This window comes from Eumetopias jubatus, unplaced genomic scaffold (assembly GCF_037043125.1).
Source record: "Eumetopias jubatus isolate StellerSeaLion01/CBP00866 unplaced genomic scaffold, mEumJub1_p1.0 scaffold_4, whole genome shotgun sequence".
NCBI lineage: Eukaryota > Metazoa > Chordata > Mammalia > Carnivora > Otariidae > Eumetopias > Eumetopias jubatus.
In genome coordinates, this window is record NW_028274810.1 from 16040182 (window position 1) to 16055369 (window position 15188).

Consider the following 15188-nt stretch of genomic DNA (forward strand, 5'->3'; position numbering starts at 1 on the left):
CATTCTACATAGCATTAGTTCCCTACCTTCTAGAAAGGACAGTACAGATGAAGAAAGCACAATAAAAAAAATGAAGTAACAGAAAAAACCCATTCCTAATCTAAGGAAAGACCTTATACTACAAATTTAAGAATACACAGGATAGTTTGGGAAAATTTAATGAAAACTACACAAAACTTAAAAAAAAAAAAGGAGCTGCCTCAGCCACAGCTGGCCAACGGGGCCCTCAAAGTCTCCGTCTGGAGCAAGGTGCTGTGGAGCAACGCGGCCTGGGAGGACAAGGATGAATTTTTAGATGTGATCTACTGGTTCTGACAGATCATCTCTGTGGTTCTAGGTGTCATTTGGGGAGTGCGAGCATTGCGGGGTTTCCTGGGAATAGCAGAATTCTGCCTGATCAATGTAGGAGTCCTGTACTTCTGCTTCAGCAACTACCTACAGACAGGTGAGGAAGAATACGGTGGCACATGGGAGCTCACAAAAGAAGGGTTTATGATATCTTTTGCTTTGTTCATGGTCATTTGGATCATTTTTTACGCTGCCATCCACGATGACTGATGGTGTACAGACCCCACCGCTCTCTGTCCGGTATAAAGGAGCCTCATAGTTACAGCATGGAAACATGATTGTAGGGGCACCCCAGCCACGTGGAACCTGAAGAAAGACCCAGGTTTCCTAGACCGAGATTCAGTGTGTTGGGCATCAGTGTTTTCTGCAAGGGCTGTGATCTGAAACTTTTTAAAGAACCATCTGACTTTTGGGGAAGCATCTCTGAATTGTCCATCACCAACCATTTCTTCTTGGTTATCATCATGAAACACCTGTTTGCTAATGGGAGTGGTCATTTAATCTGATGCACCTCTGGATCCAGATGAAACATTAAGTTGTCTTCCTCATTTCTCCACCAGGTGTACAGTTTTTAAACTATCAGCGGCATTTCAAGTCTTCTGAAAACAGTGTGGCAGTATGTGCGTGGGCCATGGAGTCTAATAACAGTTTCCACTGTAGAATGTTTTCGGGTACTTGAATAAATCAAATCTTTAATTGAGGAAAAAAAAGAAAACTACAAAAAGCTTCCCTATTTCAATAAGGTGGAATCCTTCATGAACGCATGTACTTAAAATCAAGTTATGTACGTAGGAATGAATATATGTTCTCTACAACTCTTAAAAACAAAGGGAAAAGGGGTTAACTTTACAGAACTAATAAGCAGATGTGAACTGCGGATTCTATACCTAGCCCAAACTACGCATCGTGTCTGAAGGAGAAAAGGATATTCTGTCAGATGTGCAAGGACTAAAAAAACCCAAAACAACAACAAAGCAAAGCAAAGCAAAAAGTTATCACTCAGGTACCCTTTCTGAATAAGACACTTGCGTTGTGTAAGAATAAAAAAATGAATTAAAAATTAGACCTTAAGAATCAAAAAAGGGGGCAAGAAACCAAGTCAGTAGGTTACCTGTTCTTTCAAAATACTTTATTTTTGAACAAAATGACTTTTTTTTTGTTCCTTCTGAACAGTCTAAAAACATGTGTAAAAAACAACAGCCTCTCTCCCTTGAGGTGCCTCCCAAATGTGCTCTATCCTTTTCCTACCATTCAACCTCATCTACACAGTCTACTGGACAGGGAGCAAACTTTAGGCTCAGAAGGCTTGGGCTCAAGTCTAATTTCTTTCTCTCTCTCTTTTTAAGTAGGCTTTAATGCCTGGCGTGGAGCCCAATGTGGGGTTTGAACTCACAACCCTGAGATCAAGACCTAAGCTGAGATCAAGAGTTGGACACCTAACTGACTGAGCCACCCAGATGCCCCAAAATTAAATATTTAATTTATCTACATGTCATATAGATAAATTACATATATAATATATAACTATTTATTATACTACTTATATATATTATATATATATATAGCACTGTGTAAAGAACAAAATGTTATGAATCCAGACTTCACTCAGAAGATTTTTCTATGATACAATTCCTGAGTCCCTGGGTAAAATGATTCTCTTGTTTCAATAAACTCCTGGGACATTTTATAAGTGTCTGGAGCTGCCTTACAAATAAACAATACTGAGTGCAAGAAAGATGGGGCTTTAGTGAACTTTTGCTGTGTGTTACAGAATATATTAAAAAATATACTCTCCCTTGGGTATTTTCACAAGCATAAATTATTGAAAGGGAACTCTAGAATATCAGAGGAGGTTTATCTGCTACAGTGATAGTACGTAGTGAATTCAAAACAACATGCACAGGCCATCAGGACTGATTTGGAGATACAGATAAGGAGGAGAAGAATGTAGAATGCTTACATTTTTGGGATTGGGAGTGAAATGAGCCAGTGACATAGTTGAAATGTGACAAAATAGGAAAACTGCTGTGAAGGCTCTATTCTGGCTATTTTGGTAATTCTTAAAATAATGATAATGATATAAATATGAGGAAAACCTCAGGCAAAAGAAGTGAATTAAAATAAAAGTCACGGCAACACGATCTAGTGAGTGCTATTTTGAAGGGAGTTCTGGGGACGAGATGGAAGAGGGGAGAGATCTGGGTGGCAGTGAAAGAATGCGGTTAGGGATTGAACAGAGAAGGACTATACTGAGCATGTGGGCTGGGAGATTTCTTGAGTGGCAGAGACCCACCATGGTATCTCCTGCTGACTGTGACCACAGTCAGTGTAAGCTCCGTGATTTATGCATCACACTGCATTGCTTGACAGGTCTGATACCATTCCTCACGTGGAAGGAAACCCCAGGGGGGTCAGAGTAGGTGAGTTAGAAAAACTGCAATAAGTATTTTAAGTATCTTCTCTTTTTTTTTTTTTGTATGCTGGTTTTATATGGGTGACCTTAATAAAAATTACTCTCAGATTCATTTTGGTTTACTATCAGTTGGCACTAATATACAGTTTCTCAAATGAGGAACTGGCAAGAGCTAATATTGCAGGTATTACTGAATTCCTAGTGGCTTCACGAAGGCTTACACTATATTAGTATAATGAGAGAGCTTATAGTGCTCAGTCGTATATAATTACAAATGCTTATCATCTGTATTAGTAACTTAATGACTGAGTTAATTTTTCCATGAATAGAAATGCATTAATAGAAATTGTAAAGGAAATTTATGGTTGCTTATCAAAGGTTCTTTACTAATTTAGCCTATAAGCAAATTTTGGAACCAATTATTTTCTTTTGCAGGGACTATGAACAATCTTTTCTATGTTTCTGGGGCTGTTATTTCTAAAACTGTCTCTGCCTTGGATGCAGAGAAAATAGTGATGTCTATAGGACACTCCAAGGAAGACAGTCATTTGAGCTTTCTGAAAGTCATTCTATCCCATAAGAAATGACCAAAATGCAGAGACTTTCGTGTCCAGGATGGTACACAGAGGTGATACTTAAAACAAACAAACAAACAAACCACAAAACAAAAACAAAACCTTATGGGACCCTGAACTGGCCTCAAAAGATAACAATAGAAGATAAAATGTTAACAGGTTTTCTAAAAAAAATGTTAACAACTTTTTTTAGACACCAGCACTAGAGAATTCCCAGAAATTGCCTTTCAAATGTGGTTGCAGTCTGTGAACAGGGAAATATATAAAATTTTAACTAGAAAGAAAATGTCACTAAATAAGTTTATTCCAAAGCTATGCTAATGATGACTCACTAAAATGAAATGAAGCAAACATGTAAGGTCCAAAATCAATACTATGGTTACTTCCTCATTTCATTAAGATAAAATCAGACTTGGGTGTAAGCTAATTTCTAAGCCACAATGTATGGAAATAGCATTTGATTAGGAAAAGCCTGAGAATTTCTTCTGAAACCAGTAAACAGGTTTCAGGACAGAAAAAACTTCTTTTTTTCTTTGAGATAACAGAAAGGTGTTCAATCATGAGTTTGTTTTAAATATTTCTACCCCTATTTTCTCTTACACTGTTTCTTTGCCCCAACCTAGAATCATGTTTCGGTCTCCATCCTAAAAATAAATATATAAAACTATTGTTTTTTCCTGTTTTCCCCCTTTTACCTAATTCACTTGTCTCCTTTTCATTAACAAAGTTCCCAAAAGCACAATTACACTCGACACTTGGGCTGCTTCACCACCTGCCCACCCCCTGACTCCACGAAACTTGGATTCTGCCCCTATGACTCTAATGAGACTACTCTCTCAAGTTCACCACTGGGCAGCCACATGTGAAAGAATGAAATTAGACCACTATCTTACACAATACACAACAATTAACTCAAACTGGCTTCAAGGCTTTAACATGAGACCTGGAATCATAAAACTCCCAGAAGACACAGCTGGGTAAGCTCCTTGACATAATCTTGACTATGATTTTTGAGGTTTGACTCCAAGAGCAAAGGCGACAAAAACAAACAAGTAGCACTACAGCAAACTAAGAAGCTTCTGCACAGCAAAGGAAACCATCAACAAAATGAAAAGGCAGTCTACTGAATAGGAGAAAATATTTGCAAATCATACATCCAATAAGGGGTTAAGATCCAAAATTAGCACTCCTACAACTCAATAACAACAACAGCAACAACAACAAACCTGATTAAAGAATGGGCAGAGGAAATGGGTAGACATTTTTCCAAAGAAGACATACAGATGACCAACAGGTATAGGGAAAGATACTCAACATCACTAATCATCAGGGCAATGCAAATCAAAACCACAATAAGCTATCACTTCACACCTGTCAGAAAGGGTAGAATCAAAAAGACAAGAAATAAGTACTGGTAAGGATGTGGAAAAAGGAAATGCTTGTACACTGTTGGTAGGAATGTAAATTGGTACAGCCACTATGGAAAACAGTATGGAGGTTCCTCAAAAAATTGAAAATAAAACTGCCATAAAACCATTCCATTGTTGAGTATTTATAGAAAAAAACCCCCAAACAAAAATTATTTACAATAACAAACAAGCATTATTTACAATAGCCAAGAATATGGAAACAGCCTAAGTGTACTGACATATGAATGGATAAGTGGATCAAATAGATAACTTCCAGTTATAAAATAAATAAGTCACAAGGATATAATGTGCAGCATGGTGACTATAGTAATAAAACTGTATTGCACATCTGAAAATTGCTGAGTGTAGATTTTAAAAGTTTTCATCACAAAAAAAATTTTTAACTATGTATGGTGGCAGATGACTTATTGTAGTGGTCATTTTGTAACGTATACAAGTACATTACATTGTACATCTGAAACTAATATAATGTTATATGTCAATTATTCCTCAAAAAAAAAAAAAGTTCACCAGACTTGCTGATTTTCAAATAAAGACAGCAGCTCTTACACCACTCTATCTCTCATACAATGGCAGAGCTGGACACCCTCTCAAGATTTTTCCTCAGCTTCTGTGATACCACATTCCTCTAGAAAATTTTGGACTCATTTTCCTTAATTAGATCTTCGTCTACCAAGGTTCTATCCTCTGGCCTTTATGTTTTGTTCTATATGCTATCTCTGGCTTTAATTACCTGTCCATGTGGATTATTTAAAAATCTAGTTATGCAATCCTGACTACCCTGCTCAGTTTCAGACATAAACTTTCAGCTGCCTACCATACCTCATCACAGACCTTGCTTTACCTCACATTCAAATGTTCATGGGAGAGAGCTCAGAATGGGCAAGAGAGGAATAGATTGAAAGCAACAGGAATATCCAAACCAGAAGAATTGTTACTTATAGTCCATTCATGAAAGAATATTATGTATGGCACTATTAAAATAACATGCTAAAGTGTTTAATAATGTGGAAAATGCTTATAATAGTAAAAAAAACAGCAGAATAAAAATTGTGTATGTAATTTGGCTTCAACCGTGTAAAAAATGAACTGGAAGAAACTGGAAAGGTACATTTCAAAAATTTAACAGTAATTATCTTGGATGGGTAATATTTTCGTCTTTGTAATTTTATGTATTTTCCTACAAATTTTCTATACTGATCTTGAATTAATTTTAGGATCAGAAAAAAAGGGTATGGTGGGTTCAAGGTCATATTGCATACAGAACAAAATTCTGTCTTCACAGAATGGCATCCAAGGCCTACCAAAATCTGGCCCCTGATGCTGTCTTGTCCTTCACTACAGCCCCCAAACATTTTCGGTTCGGCTTCACTACCTAGACATGTTCTCAACACTGTCCACTTTTATGGTTCTGTGTTCCTGCTTATCAAGTCTGTTTCTCTCCTACCCCAAAGCAGGACATTTTGAACCTGAAGATCTTTGCTCCCTAAACCATAATATAGAGCTGGAGGGCAACGCTCAAAATTTTCTCTTGGTTTAGCTAAGAAAGAAAAATTCTAGAAGTTTTTTTTATCCAATCCATAATGAATATTATTGGTATCAATAATAAGCATAAAAGTGGCTAAAGGGGCCCCTGGGTGGCTCAGCCCGTTAGGTGCTGACCTTTGGTTTTGGCTCAGGTCATGGTCTCATGGGTCTTGAGATCAAGCCCCGTGAGGGGCTCTGTGCTCAGGGTGGAGTCTGCTTGAAGATTCTTTCCCTCTGCCCCTCCCCTCACTCTCGGGCCTGCATTCATGCTCTCTCTTCCAAATCAATCAATCAATCAATCAATCTTTTTGAAAAAAGTAGCTAAAATAACTCACTAGCTAAAATGATTAAAATTGCTTTTGGCTGTATGAGCTGCCACAAAAATTAATTCTTAACACAGTTTATTTATTTTAGAAAGAGAGAGAGAGAGAGCGAGAGCACGCACTTGCGCATGAGCTGGTGGGGAGAGAGAGGAAGAGGGAAAGAATCCCAAGCAGACTGCACTGAGCGCAGAGCCCAACGCAGGGCTCCATCTCACGACCCTGAGATCATGACCTGAGCTGGAACAAACATTCCTACGTTTAAAGGACTGAGCCACACAGGCACCCCTCTTAACATAGTTTAGACATGTAAAATCTGATCCGGAAAAATTGGACTTTATTAAAAAAATAGCTATTATACACATTCTAACAGATTAATAAAAATTAGGATATTATAATTTTTATACTTGTTTTATAACTCAGGTTTATTGCAAAATATATAAAGAAGAGAATAATCACCAAGAAAAATAATTTTATGAAAAACTGAAGTGAAAAGTAATAGAAATAGTTCAACTGCCTGGAATAGTGCCTGGCACATAGTAAACACACAATTATTTGTTAAATGAAAGAATGAACTGTATAGAAAACTGTCCAAGGACTTAGACTGGTTTAATAGAGTTTTGTCAGAAAATGCTTTTATTATTATTATTATTATTATTTTAGAGAGAAAGAGCACAAGCATAAGCAGTGGGGGAGAGGGAGAGACTCTAAAGAAGGCTCCACGTCCAGGATAGAGCCTGACGTGGGGCTCAATCTCACAATCCATGAGACCACGACTTGAGCTGAAATCAAGAGTCAGACGCTTAACCGATTGAGCCACCCAGGTGCCCCTATTATTATTAATTTTTATTTTTAAGTAGGCTCCACTCCCAACATGGACTTGAACTCATAACCCCGAGACCAAGAGCTGCATTCTCTATGGACTGAGCCAGCCAGGTGCACCAGAAAATGTTTTTTTAAAACAACTTTATTGTGATATAATTCCCACACTATATGATTCATCCAAAATGTACAATTCAATGGTTTTTAGTGTATTCAGATTGTGAAACCACCAGAATCTGTTTTAGAACCTTTTCATCACCTCTGAAAGAAACCTCATCAGCAGTCACTCCCCTTTTCCCTCCAACCCCCCAGGCCTGGGCAACTACTAATTTACTTTCTGTCTCAATAGACTGAATTTATATAAAATGCCCAGAATAGGAAATCATATAATATGTAGCCTTTTGTGATGGTTTCTTTCACTTAGCATGATGTTTCCAAAGTCCATCCATGTTGTAGCATGTATCAGTACTTCATTTTTTTATTGCTGAATAATATTCCATTGTACGGTGTCCCACATTTATCCATTTGATCAGCTGACAGACATTGGGGTTGTTTTGACTTTTGACTATTATGATTAATGTTGCTATGAAAAGTCTTGTATAAGTGTGTTGACATGTTTTTTATAGAATTTTATTTTTTTTAAGATTTATTTATTTATTTGACAGAGAGAGACAGCGAGAGAGGGAACACAAGCAGAGGGAGTGGGAGAGGGAGAAGCAGGCTTCCCGCAGAGCAGGGAACCTGATGTAGGGCTTGATCCCAGGACCCTGGGATCATGACCTGAGCTGAAGGCAGACGCTTGACGATTGAGCCACCCAGGCGCCCCTGTGTTGACATGTTTTTTCTTTTTTTTTTTTTAATTTTATTTGTACTTATTTTAAAAAAGATTTTATTTATTTATTTGACAGAGAGAGAGTGAGAGAGCACAAGCAGGGGGAACAGAAGAGGGAGAGGGAGAAGCAGGCTCCCTGCTGAGCAGGGACCACAACGTGGGGCTCGATCCCAGACCTGAGCTGAAGGCAGACACTTAACCATCTGAGCCACCCAGGTGCCCCCAAGATTTTATTTTTAAGTAATCTGTACACCCAAAGTGGGGATCGAATTTACAACCCCAAGATCAAGAGTCCCATGTTCCACCAACTGAACCAGCCAGGCACCACTGTGTTGACTTGTTTTCATTTCTCTTGGGTAGATTAGAGGAACCACCAGATCATATGGAACTCTGTTTAACATCTGAGGAATTGCCAGTCTGTTTTACAAAGTGGCTGCACTAGAAAATGCTTTCCTGATGAAGATTCAGTATAAATGTACTGCTCTTTAAGATGGTTTTTAATAATAAATGCAAGTCAAAAAGTTACTCAAGTTAAAATGTCGGACGTTCTAACATCCCATTTCCCCCCTACTGGATAAGTCCTATTAATCTTTCAGAGCTTAGTTCACATGCTACCTCTTCTAAGGAGTCTTTCCTATTTTCTCAGTCAGAATTAATAGCTCCCTTTCTTCTTTGAACTGCCATACAATTTGATTTGTACATTTACTGTAGACTTTGTCACTCTGCCCTATATTGTACTTAACAATATATGCGTCAGTATCTCTCACTAAACTACAGACTTTTTGATGATAAAATTATATTTTATACCTATGTTTATAGTAACAATTATATTATATATTAATATATATTATTTTATTATAATATATTCATAAATTGTTATGATGGACATATCATTTGAGATGATGAAAAGGGCTCATGCAAAAGATGAAAGTAAATGTCCTATACAGTACTTTCATAGAACAAATTTATTGGGGTGCCTGGGTGGCTCAGTCCATTAAGCATCTGCCTTCGGCTCAGGTAATGATCCTAGGGTCCTGGGATGGAGCCCCACATCAGGCTTCCTGCTCAGCGAGGAGTCTGCTTCTCCCTCTCCTCTGCTCTTCCCCCTGCTCCTGCTTGCTCTCTCTCTCATGCTGTCTGTGTCTCTTCTCAAATAAATTTTAAAAAATCTTTAAAAAAGAACAAATTTATTAAGGTAATACATTTAATAAAAGATAAATTTGAAATACTATCAATAAATGTTATTTGCTGATGAACAAAATATATCTCAAGACTTATAGTACAAGCAAAAATGGCTTAAATAAACACAAATACAAGTGGGAAAAGAGGGACTTGCCTAAAATTGTTAAGTAAAAATTAATTACTACATAAACCTATATGTGTTAATTTTATTAAATCACATTAGTTTGCAGAATGATTGAATGGACTCATCAATGCTATTGCAGAAAATTCATGGCAAAATGTTCCTGTATTATGAAGTTTAAAAAGGAGAAAACATTCTTCTTAATACTAATCAACTTTACTTAAATATAGTAATATGTAAATAATTGGCCTGATTTAATAAAGGTTGGGGGAGGGGCTGAAATACTTATTCATTTAAAAATTGTGGTAAAGGGGCACCTGGGTGGCTCAGTCAGTTAAGTGTCCAACTCTTGGTTTTGGTTCAGGTCATGATCTCAAGGTTGTGGGATTGAGCCCTGTGTCAGGCTCCACACATGGTGTGGAGTAGGCTTGAGATTCTCTCTCCTTCTCCCTCTGCCCCTCCCCCCTGCTCACTCTCTCTCTCAAAAAACAAACAAAAAACCCAAAAACAAAACCTATGGTAAAATACACATAACATAAAATTTACTATCTTAACCATTTTTAAGTGTGCAGTTCAGTAGTCTTAAATACATATTGTATCAAATCTCTAAGAACTCTTCTCCTCTTGTAAAAGTGAAACTCTGTACACATTAAACAATTTCCCATTCCTTCCTCCCCCCAGGTCCTAGCAACCATCATTCTACTTTCTGTCTCTATGAGTATGACCACCCTAGATAACTCACATATATAAATGGAATTTTATATAAATTAATATATAAATAAATATACACAAATTTATAAATTATATATATAAAATCAATATATAAAAATATATAATATATAAAAACAATATATATATAAATGATGTATATACACACACACACATATATATAGTGAATGGTAGGTGAACAGATTATTTGTGGTACATTCAGACCACAGAATTATTATTTGGTGATAAAAAGAAATGAGCTATGAAGCTCTGAAGACATGGAAGAACCTTAAAAGCATATTACTGAGTGAAAGAAGCCAATCTGAATAAGGTTACCTACTATATGATTTCAAGTATACGACACTCTAGAAAAGGCTAAATCCAAGGTGCCTGGGGTTAGGGAAAAGGAGGGATGAACAGATGACAAAGATTTTTAGGGCACTGAAACTATGCTGTATACTGTAAGGGTGGATACATGTCAGAACACATTTGTCAAAGCCCACATGATATAGAACACCAAGAGTGAACCTGAATGAAAACCATGGGCTTCTTCACGAGTGATAATGATGTGTCAACTGTAGGTCCATCAATTGTAACAAATGTACCCTCTGGTGGGAGATGTGGATCCTGTTCCCTGAGCACATCTCTGACTCCAGCAACTCTGTCACAACCTCATTCCTTTCACACGTACTTTTCTTCACAATCACTGAGGCCTGCATCTTCTAACCATTTTGTTTTCCTATTTATCTTCCTGGCCTGGTTTCTTTCCTTATGAAGTGTGGACCCCATGACTGCTTAAAATTCCTTTCTCACCAACACTCTAATTCCCTAGCCTCCTTGGCCTTTCCACAGACCTACCGCATCTAAACCTGGATCAAACCTTCTATCCATTTTTTCCTATCTCAAACCTATGAGCACTGCTGGAGAAAAATGCATGAACATACACACTGCCATCATTAAAATTCATGGTTTTTTTTAGAGAGAGAGAGAGAGAGAGAGAGAGCAATCATGGGGGAGGGGCAGAGGGAGAGAGAGAGAATCCCAAGCAGGCTCCATGATCAGTGCAGAGCCCAACACGGGGCTTGATCTCTGGACCCTGAGATCATGACCTGAGCCAAAATCAAGAGTTGGGGTGCTTAACCGACTGAGCTGCCCAGGTGCCCCTAAAGTTATGTTTTAAATTCTAGTTGGGCCTTTTGGATTTGTCTTTGGTCAGCTTTCTCTCCTCACTTATAGAAGCTTTTCTGATCTTTTATCATTATCCCCATGTTCTTTTTCTCCCTTTTTCAGTTGCTACTGAGAAAGCTAAGGTCGTCAGATGAGAATTCTCTTAAACTCCTGCCTTAAGCCAATCTACTAACTTTGCATAAGTCACTCCTCTGCTTTTGGCTCTGTAGATCCTACAGTATTAACATTAAGTCCAGACTCCTTGTAGAGATCATTCTCTCTCCCTCTCTTTATGTGTCAGCAGTAATACACAATTATAGTAGCGTCCCCCCACCCCCCACCTTATCCATGGGGGCTATGTTCCAAGACTCCCACTGGATGCCTGAAATCCGAAAGTATGGAATCCTATGTGTACTATGTTTTTTCCTATGCGTACATACCTTTGATAAAGTTTAATTTATAAATTAGGCACAGCGAGAGATTGGCAAAGATAACTAACAATGAAACAGAATTACAATATACAGCAACAAGTTATGTGAATGTGGTCTCTCTTAAAATATTGTACTATAGTCACCCTTCTTTTTGTGATGTGAGATGATGAAATGTCTGTGATGAGTGAGGCAAATCACATAGGCATTGTGTTATAGCCTCAGGCTACTGCTGACCCCCTGACCGTATGTTAGAGGGAGGATCATCTGCTTCCTTACTGCGGCTGACCTCTGGTAACTGAAACTGCAAAAAGCAGAACGATAAGGGTGGAAAATACCACACAAAGGTATCCCTCACTTTCTGAAAGTTTGTGTTTGCCATTTCACATTTAAAAAGACCTACACTGGTGCCTGCTAAATGAAAGAAATCTGAAGAGGATTTTTGCTTTCACGAAAAAAGCTATTACCAGAATAAGGTGGATCTTTCCTAAATGTGAAGTGCTGGAATGTGAATTTTTGGAAAGGGGGGGTGGTACTCTCTCCCTTTTGCCATTATCTTATGAAAGATTTCATAGGAATGTTCGACATTGGATAGCGGGGTAAACCTGTATTCATAGTGCTCCCAGTACATACCATGCCCCTGTTCCTTGCCACTGTGTATATGTACTATTTCTTCTATCATTTCATTTCCTTCTCCAGCTAGACTTTTTTCAAAACCTTGCTAAGGAATTCTCTTCCACTGCCCCGCCCCCCAAAATAGTTAAACACTTCTTTCTACCTTTTCTTGTATTTTTTACTACCGTAAATTTTACACTGCATGGAAATTTTTCATAAAGGCAATTAAAACGACAGATTTGGGTAAAATGACTGGTGGGCAGAAACAAGAATTTTAAGAATTGAGTGAGAGGTAAAATCAGAGTGGGACAGTGAGGAAAGATTTCATTCATTCAACAGACAACCGACATTTATTAAGGACACAGTATGCGTAGTAAACATTGCAGGCAAGCAGTGGGTGGATTATAGGTTGGGACAGGTATGGGCATAAAGCCAATGAGACATTTGATTTAGCTCTTGAAGAATGGTTGGAATTTGAATCAACTACAAGAATGGTGAAGAAGAGGTGGAAAAGGAGAGAGTACCAAGGAGACAGAAACACACAAACACTTGGCTGCTATAAGCTGACCAGTCTTGGCTAAAATGGGTGATTTAGGAAGAGCATTATTAGGAAATACAACTGAAAGCCTAATCATAGAATCCTGGAGTCAGAAAGGGCCATGAGCACCATCTACGTCACCAATCCTTCTAACGAAGGACAGCGTCCCTGACAAAAGGACAGGGTACCGAGGTAGCCTATTCACTACTATACTCTTCCAAATATTAGAGATTACTTTTCTAATATTATACTGGATAGAGACATGTCTTCTTTAACATGTCCCCAGTGATCCTAGGTTCTGTCCTCTGATGCACCCAGCATAAGCCTATTCCTTCTTTATGGGAGTGTCTTTCAAAAATCTTTCATTTAATTGATTTGTGACCTGGAACAAATTATGTTGCTTTTCTGAGGATCAACTTCCTCATTTCTAAAACAGTGGTGTGATAGGGGTGCCAGAGTGGCTCAGTAAGTTAAGTATCCGACTTTTTTCTTTTTTAAAGATTTATTTATTTGTCAGAGAAAGAGAGAAAGAGAGAGAGAAAGCACACATAAGCAGGCTCCCCACTGAGCAAGAAGCCTGATGTGGGACTCAATCCTAGGACCCTGAGATCATGACCTGAGCCGAAGGCAGACGCTTAACCATCTGAGCCACCCAGGCGTCCCAGGCATCCTGACTCTTGACTTCACCTCAGGTGTTGGTCTCAGGGTTGTGAGTTTGGCCCCGTGTTGGGCTCCACGCTGGGCATGGAGCCTACTTAAAACAAAACCCAAAACAAAACAGTGGTGTGACAGAGGCTAACTGTGATAGAGGCTAACTGAATCTTTTTCTGGGCAACTGGACATCCAGCAAAGACTACATTTCTCAACCTTTCTTGTGGCTGGATGTGGCTTTCTGTGTAAGTTCTGGTCAATGGGCTCTGGGCAATAGGGACCCCCCCTTCCCCTTTCCTCCTTTCTAGTGGCTAGAATTCGGATGTGGGGTAAACTAACTTAGTCCCTGTGGATGAGAACAATACCCTGGGCATGACAGAGCAACAAGATAAAGCCAGAGCCCCTGACAACTTGACAGAGCAGAGCCACCACATCAGCTTGGAATTTATATGAGAGAAATAAACTTCTATATCTTTTAAGCCACTTATTACTTTTTAATGTATGTGTTACAGCACCCAACATATATCCTAACCCAATAGGAAATAACACCTCTATAAAAGGGATTTTATAAGAATTAAATAAAATTAAGAAAGTAAAATATACATACACACAATTTTTTTGTTTTATTATTTGAAGACTATCATCTCCTCTCTTGAGACTCACCTCATAATTCAAGATTCTTCAGAATCTTTTTTTTTTTAAGATTTATTTATTTATTTGAGAGAGGGAGAGGGAGAGAGAAATAAGCAGACTCTGTGCCAAGCGCAGAGCCCAATGCAGGGCTCTATTTCACGACCCTGAGATCAGGACCTGAGTCGAAACCAAGAGTCAGATGCTTAACCAATCATGCCACCCAGGCACCTCAGATTCCTCAGAATCTTTATATACTTCTCTGGATCTCTATTTGCTAGTATCCCTCAAAGGCTTATACCCCAAACTGAACATTAATTCTTTATAAGCCATGTACATAGAACAGCATATACTTCCCCAAATGACTTCCTTCTATATTTAATTTAGGGGTCTCTGTGTTACTGTCATCCTAAGCAAAGCTACAACAGATCCTCTCTCCAAATATCTGTATACTTTCAATAAATATTTATAAACTGCCTACTGTGCAAGACTTAGTGATGTAATAGTGAATATTAACTTGCTGGTGTAAAATGGCATTAATAATATTTTTACAAGGCACAACTATCCAGTAATGAGACTGAATTTTGAGGACTTCCTACTGGAATGTCACACCTTGGGGGGAAAAAAGCATATGCATGAGTACTATGTTTCTTATGTTTGATATACAGTAATTTGGGGGCAAATCTAGAGGGGCCAGGTCTAGTGACCTCTTTAGTGGTGTCACATTTGGGAACAAGTTTTCTGAGACTAGCATTCAGAAAAAGTCATACCATATATATTTACTTACAATTTCGTTAAAACATAAAAATGAGAAAACATGTAACATAAAATTTGAAAGGCAGCAGAATTTCGTGATCAAGAGTGTACCCTAACTCCTAGCT

At 38.2% G+C, this 15188-nt stretch overlaps 1 protein-coding gene and 1 pseudogene across 1 annotated transcript in view; one reads left to right on the forward strand and one right to left on the reverse strand.

The window, feature by feature from the left end:
* EEIG2 (EEIG family member 2) overlaps positions 1–15188 on the reverse strand; it is a 91335-nt gene that overhangs the window by 61422 nt on the left and 14725 nt on the right. The gene's annotated exons all lie outside the window — the stretch shown is intronic.
* Positions 160–570, forward strand: LOC114208030 (GEL complex subunit OPTI pseudogene; annotated as a pseudogene).